Consider the following 7,559-nt stretch of genomic DNA (forward strand, 5'->3'; position numbering starts at 1 on the left):
TTTTTTTGAGATGGAGTTTCGCTCTTGTTGCCCAGGCTGGAGTGCAATGGCATGATCTCGGCTCACCGCAACCTCTGCCTCCCAGGTTCAGGTGATTCTCCTGCCTCAGCCTCCCTAGTAGCCAGGATTACAGGCATGGGCCACCACGCCCGGCTAATTTTGTATTTTTGGTAGAGACGGGGTTTCTCCATATTGGTCAGGCTGGTCTCGATCTCCCGACCTCAGGTGATCCGCCCGCCTCAGCCTCCCAAAGTGCTGGGATTACAGGCGTGAGCCACCGTGCCTGGCTGAAGTTTTTCTTTTAATGTTCCCATTCTCCGTTCCCCCAGCCCCTGGCAACCACTAATCTACTTTCTATTTCCATGGATTTGCTTATTCTGGATATTTCCTGTAAACGGAATCCTACAGTATTTTTCCTTTTGTGCCTGGCTTCTTTCATGTCAGGTGTTTTCAAGATCCATCCACACTGTGCTGTGTTAACACTTCATTCCCTTTCACAGCTGAAAACACCCTGCTGCGTGTATATCTGGGATTTGTTGATCCGTTCATCTGTTGATGTACATTTGGGTTGTTTCTACCATTGGGCTATTGTGAATAATGCTGCTACAAGTATTTCTTTATAAGTATTTGTCTGAATACCTCTTTGCAGTGCTTTCGGGTACATACCTAGAAGTGGAATTTCTGTCTCCTATGGTAATTTCATGTTGAATTTACTGAAGAACCAACAGACTTTTTTTTTTTTTTTTTTTGAGATGGAGTCTCTCTTTGTTGCCCAGGCTGGAGTGCAGTGGCGTGATCTCGGCTCACTGCAACCTCTGCCTCCTGGATTCAAGTGCTTTTCCTTCCTCAGCCTCCCGAGTAGCTGGGATTACAGGCAGCCGCCACCACGCCTGGCTAATTTTTGTATTTTTAGTAGAGACGGGGTTTTACCATGTTGGCCAGGCTGGTCTCGAACTCCCGACCTCAAGTGATCCCAAAGTGTTGGGATAGGCGTGAGCCACCATGTCCGGCCCCAACAAACTTTTTTAAAGCAGCATTACCATGTTACATTCCCACCAGCATTGTACAAGGAGTCCAGTTTTTACACATTCTTGCCAATACTTATTTTCTGTCTTTTTCATTATGGCCATTCTGGTTGATGTAAAGTGGTAACTCAGTGTAACTCACTGTAGATTTGATTTGCATTTCTCTAGTGATTAGTGATACTAAGCATCTTTATCTTGTCATGTGTTTATTGGCCATTTGTATCTCATCTTTGAAGAAATGTTTATTTATATTCTTTACCTTTTTTTTTTTTTTTTTTAAAGAGACAGGGTCTCACTTTGTTGCCCAGGCTGGAGTGCAGTGACACCATCATAGCTCACTGCAACCTCGAACTCCTGGGCTCAAGCCACCCTCCCACTTCAGCCTCCTAAGTAGCTGGGAATACAGGTGTGCGTCACCACGCCCAGCTAATTTTTTAAATTTTTGGTAGAGATGGGGTCTCCCCATCTTGCCCAGGCTGGTCTCAAACTTGTGGGCTCAAGTGATCCTCCCACTTTGGCTTCTCAAAGTGCTGGGATTACAGGTGTGAGCCACCCTGCCTGTCCCTTTACCTGGTTTTAATTGGGTTATTTGTTTTTTATTGTTGAGTTGTAAGAGATTTTTTGTATATTCCGGATACCAGACGCCTATCTGTGGATTGTCTTTTTGCTTTCTTGATGGTGTCTTTTGAAGCACAAAAGTTTTTGGTTGATCTGTTTTACCTGAGTTCAATTTATGTGTTTTATCTCATCATTATCTGTCTATGATCCCAGCACTTTGGGAGGCTGAGGCAGGAGGATCACTTGAGGCCAGGAGATTGAGACCAGTCTTGGCACTGAAGTGAGACCGTGACTCGACGAAAAATGTAAAAATCAGCTGGGCATTGTGGTGAGCACATGTAATCCCAGCTATGGTAAGCTGAGGTGGAAGGATTGCTGGAGCCCGGGAGTTCAAGGCTGCAGTGAACTATGATTGTGCCACTTTACTGCAGCATGTGTGACAGAGTGAGACCCGGCCTAAACAAACCAACCAACCCAAAAACCATGATCTAATTCAGGGTCATAAAGATTTATACCTATGTTTTTTTCTAAGAGTTTTATAGCTTTGGCTCCTACATGTAGGTCTTTGATCCACTTTGAGTTAACGTTTGCATTTGATGTGAGGAAGAGGCCTAACTTCATTCTACGCATGTGGACAGTTAGCACCCCTTGTTGAAAAGACTGTTCTTTCCCCATCGAGTGGTCTGACATCCTCGTTGAAATCAGTTGCCCACAGGTGTGTGGGTTTATTTCCAGACTCTGAGTGGACCCACCGATCTCTGTGCGTGTCCTTCTGACATTGCCCCGCTGTCTTCATCACTGTAGCCCTGAAGTTTTGAAATCAGGAAGTATGAATCCTCTAATTTGTTCTTTTTAAAAGATTGACCCTGGGTCAAACAATCTGGGTCCTTTGTGTTTCCCTGTGAATTTTAGGATCAGGTTGTCAATTTATGCAAAAACACTAGCTGGAATTTTGATGGGGATTGCATTGAGTTTTTCGATCTGTTCGGAGAGTATTGCTGTCTTTTATTTATTTTGAGACAGAGTTTCACTCTTGTTGCCCAGGCTGGAGTGCAATGGCACAATCTTGGCTCACCACAACCTCCCGGGTTCAAGCGATTCTCCTGCCTCAGCCTCCTGAGTAGCTGGGATTACAGCATGTGCCACCACACTCAGCTAATTTTGTATTTTTAGTAGAGAGGGGGTTTCTCCATGTTGGTCAGGCTGGTCTCGAACTCCCGACCTCAGGTGATCCACCTGCCTTGGCCTCATTCTCAAAGTGCTGGGATTACAGGCATGAGCCACTACACCTGGCCGAGTATTGTCTTAACCATATGAAGTTATCTAGTCCATGAACACAAGATAGCTGTTCATTTATTTAGGGTGTCTTTAATTTCTTCCAGCAATGTTTTACAGTTTTCAGAGTATAAGCTGTATATCTCTTTTGTTAAATTCATTGCTCAGTATTTGATTTTTTTGATGCTATTGTAAATGGAATTGTTTTCCTTTCCTTTTCTTTTCTTTTTTTTTTTTTTTGAGACGGTCTCACTCTGTCCCCCAGACTGGAGTGCAGTGGCATGATCTTGGCTCACCGCAAGCTCTGCCTTCCAGGCTCAAGTGATTCTCCTGCCTTTGCCTCAGCCTCCAGAGTAGCTGGGATTACAGGCACACGCCACTACTGCCAGGCTAATTTTTGTATTTTTAGTGGAGATAGGGTTTCGCCATGTTGGCTGCGCTGGTCTCGAACTCCTGACCTCAGGTGATCCACCCACCTCGGCCTCCCAAAGTGCTGGGGTTACAGGCCTGAGCCACCGCGCCCGGCCAAGCAAGTTTTTACAACACTTGTTAAAGATGGTAAGGCAGACTTTTCCAGGAGAGGCTGCTGTAATGGGGTTTTGCAGTAGGGGAGAGAGATTGAGCTCAACTCCAAATACAACAAAGACGTGGGGATGTACAGCCACGAAGCAGAGTTGGAAAGTTACCATGAGGAGACATCCGGGGTAGGGGTTCTTGCTGAAGGCAGGCCAGGGTGATGAGCTGTAGAGGCTGAGGGAGGAGGAATTTAACCTGATGTTGAAGGAGATCAGATACCAAGGTGGGCGTTTTCACTGAAGCGACCAGCAGGAGTCTTGCTGAAACTGGACTAAGTAGGTCAAGGACTAAGCCAAGGTCAGGGCCTGGTCGAAGAGGAGGACCCAGGAGCCAGACTCAAGTGTGGTCGAGGACAGTCTCTGTCAGTGGGGAGTGCTTATAATTGTACTGCATATGCTTGAAATTTTCCAAAATAGTAAGTTTTCTAAAAATTTAAATTGAAGTAGATTACATTAAAAATAAAAAGAGACCAAAAAGTCTATTCAAATGCATTGGACTTTGTTTCAATTCTGATACACAGAAAGATTTTTTAAATGATGAGACAATTAGGGAATTTGAGCACTCCATGGATATTTGATAATAAGGAATTTGTTTTTTAAAGTGTGATAGTGGGCCGGGTGCGTGGCTCACGCCTGTAATCCCAGCACTTTGGGAGGCCTAGGCAGGCGGATCACTTGAGGTCAGGAGTTCGAGACCAGCCTGGCCAACATGGCGAAACCCCATCTCTACTAAAAATACAAAAATTAGCCAGGCATGGTGGCAGGCGCCTGTAATCCCAGCTACTTGGGAGGCTGAGGCAGAAGAATCACTTGAACCCAGGAGACGGAAGTTGCAGTGAGCTGAGACCGTGCCACTGAACTCCAACCCATGTGACAGAACGAGACTCAGTCTTAAGAAAAGAAAGAGTGATGGTGTGTAGTGGTTGTGTTCTTTAATTGTTTCTGTGGAGAGCGTAACGAATTTGCCTGTCATCCTTGCACAGGGGCCATGCGAATCTTCTCTGTATTGTTCCACTTTTAGCGTATGTGCTGCCAAAGTGGGCACGTGGTTGTGGTCTTTAAAGAAGAGTTCTCATCTTTGGACATAATTGGAAATGTCTGTGGGTGAAACGATGTGCTGTCTTGGAGTTGCTTCAGAATAACCCAGTGGGGAGAGAAGAGGGTGGGCACTCAATGGAAAGAGATGGGATGTAAGCTGATAAGTTTTGAAGTGGTATAATGGGGTTGTGGGAGTTTATTAATACTTGTCAAACTCAAATGAAAATACACAGATGAGGCCCAGCACGGTGGCTCATGCCTGTAATCCCAGCACTTTGGGAGGCTGAGGTAGGCAGATCACCTGAGGTCAAGAGTTCAAGACCAGCCTGGCCAACATGGCGAAACCCTGTCTCTACTAAAAATACAAAAATTAGCTGGGCTTGATGGTGTGTGCCTGTAGTCCCAGTTACTCGGGAGGCTGAGGCAGAATTACTTGAACCCACGAGGCAGAGGTTGCAGTGAGCTGAGATCACGCCACTGCACTCCAACCTGGGTGACAGAGCAAGACTCCGTCTCAAAAAAAAAAAAAAGTGTACAGACGAATCTCTAAACAAAATGTTTTATTTGGAAAAACAGAATTGCAATTCAGGCATACACAGAGACCAGAGTGGTCTTTGGTCCCAAGAACAAAGAGCATGCTGAGGGGTTTATTGGAAAGAGAAATGTTACCTGTTGTTTCGAAAGAAAACACATTGGCACTAGTGAAGTTTTGGGGAGCTGGCAAGCTCGGGTTGGTGAAAGACACAGTAGGTAAACCTAGTCTTTGGGTCAGGTAGGTTGTTCTGGCAGCCATTAGGTACACCTGGTCGTAAGGTTGCAGCAGCTCATTTCAGCAGATAGATTTGCGGGGGGCAGGGGGGTGGAGGGGGGCTCTGGGAGCAAGTGCTGTGTGCCTGAGAGCTTTTCCTGGGTCCCTCGACTCTGATTTGGTTGGGTATGGTAGGAAAAGCTCAATTTGTATAATGAGCTTTCATAAGCCTTTCTCTCTCTGTTTGTGTGTGCTTGAGATTTTCTATAATGAAACATTAAACAGAAGAGGCTCCTGGCCTGCCTGTTGGCCTCTGGTGGGTGGTTTTGTGGTGAGGAGCTGAGAACCTGCCTCCTGAGGAGAGGCTCCTCAGGTGATTTGGCTGCTGCCCTGGAGACCGCGGCTCTGCCCTCTAAGCCAGCGACGAGCGTTCTTTGCAGGCGATAAGCAACGCCTGGCCATAGCTCACAGTTCTGTAGGTCAGATGCTCAAGTGGGTTTGGCGGGATTCTCAGCTTAGGGTGAGTTGGGGTGTGCTGAGCCAGGGTGCGCTGGCCGGGCTGGGCTCCTGCCTCAAGGCACCAGGCTCCTGGGAGTTGGGTCAGTCTCTGCAGCTGTGGGACCAAGGGCCGTTTTCTTGCTGGCTGTCAGCTGGGGTCTGTTCTCCGTGCCCCTCCATTTGGCCCTTCATCCTCACAGCCAGCAGAGGCACCCGAATCCAGTCTCTGACTCTCCCTGTCACCACCTGGAGGAAACTGCTTTTCAGCGGCGCATGGGGCTAGATCAGGCCCACCTGGAGGGCCCCCCACCCCCACACCCTGGCTGGCAGTGAGTACAAGAGTGACACAGGGCGAAATGTGCCGGTCTTCTTAGGACCCTCCTGCCATACCCCTGCAGGGCACCCCTTTACATGGCAGGATTGACAGGCTACACAGGTGGGCTTGTGGGGGAGGTCAGTGGGGGGTGCCTATCAGGTGAGTGTGGGACAGAAGGACCACAGGGTCACGTGGAGTCCTGAGCTGCAGCTGCGGCTCAGGGCATGAGGTCCTGGGCCCTCTCAAAGCCGTGACTGGGTTTTCTGTCAATCCTCTTGTTGCCCCGGGTGGTCTCATGGCCTTACCACCCCTTGTGCTGTCCTCTGTGTGGACATTTTCTTGTGATTTTCTCACATGTCTGCTGCTCACTGTTTGTGACAATGACTGAGGGACTTTGGAGCAGGGAGCTGGTGGGAGTGTCTCTGGATGGGGAGGGCCTGGGTTTACCAGTGGCCTTTGTCCTGACTGGGGCCTCTCCAGGGTGGTAGGGCTTAGGGGGCAGGACTTTCCAACTCCAGGAACTCCACTCTTAGCACAGAAGGAGGCCCTGGGTGGAGGTCCCCTCTGGCTTGCAAGGCTGCTGTGGGATGCAGAGACCCTGGTCAGGCCCCACATCTCCTGGGTACCCTCCATGGCAGCTGCCCCTCGTTACCCTCCTCAGCGTGGGGAGACCACTGGCTGCTGCAGCTGCATCACAGAAGAACCTGCTGAGCTCCAGGCACCCGTCCTCACCTCGGTGCCTGAGCTTCGAGGCCTGGCCTGCTGTGGGGCTCGAAGAGGTGGTCCCGCACAGCCCACCTTGGACTGAGGGTGGCTCTGCCCTCTCTCCCATTGTGCTTTATAAAGTTCCTGGATTGTTTCAACTCTTCCCGCTGGCTGGCTGGCTGGCTGCTGTGGTTTCAGTGTTCCTTCTAAAACTCAGGTTGCAATTTAGTTGCCATTTGTAATACTTAATACTAAATAGTAACTACTTTTAAGAGGTGAGGCCTGGCCAGGCACGCCTATAATTCTAACACTTTGGGAGGCCCAGGCGGGTGGATCACTTGATGTCAGGAGTTCAAGACCAGCCTGGCCAACATATAGTGAAACCCTGTCTCTACTAAAAAATACAAAAATTAGCCGGGAGCGGTGGCTCACGCCTGTAATCCCAGCACTTTGGGAGGCCAAGGCGGGTGGATCACGAGGTCAGGAGATCAAGACCATCCTGGCTAACATGGTGAAACCCCGTCTCTACTAAAAATACAAAAAAATTAGTTGGACATGGTGGCGGGCACCTGTAGTCCCAGCTACTTGGGAGGCTGAGGCAGTAGAATGGCGTGAACCCAGGAGGCAGAACTTTCAGTGAGCAGAGATCGTGCCACTGCACCCCAGCCTGGGCGACAGAGCAAGACTCCATCTCAAAAACAAAACAAAAATTAGCCAGGTGTGGTGGCGCATGCCTGTAATCCCAGCTGCTTGGGAGGCTGAGGCAGGAGAATCGCTTGAATCTGGGAGGCGGAGGTTGCAGTGAGCCGAGATCATGCCAC

At 48.8% G+C, this 7,559-nt stretch overlaps 1 non-coding gene across 1 annotated transcript; it reads right to left on the minus strand.

Moving 5' to 3' along the window:
- Positions 1–4,371: 4,371 nt before the first annotated feature.
- On the minus strand, positions 4,372–4,478 carry LOC116465059 (U6 spliceosomal RNA). The gene has a single exon (XR_004247089.1). It is a non-coding gene; the product is annotated as a U6 spliceosomal RNA (small nuclear RNA).
- Between the last annotated feature and the right edge of the window lie 3,081 nt (positions 4,479–7,559).

This window comes from Hylobates moloch, unplaced genomic scaffold, assembly GCF_009828535.3.
Source record: "Hylobates moloch isolate HMO894 unplaced genomic scaffold, HMol_V3 SCAFFOLD_2832, whole genome shotgun sequence".
Lineage (NCBI taxonomy): Eukaryota > Metazoa > Chordata > Mammalia > Primates > Hylobatidae > Hylobates > Hylobates moloch.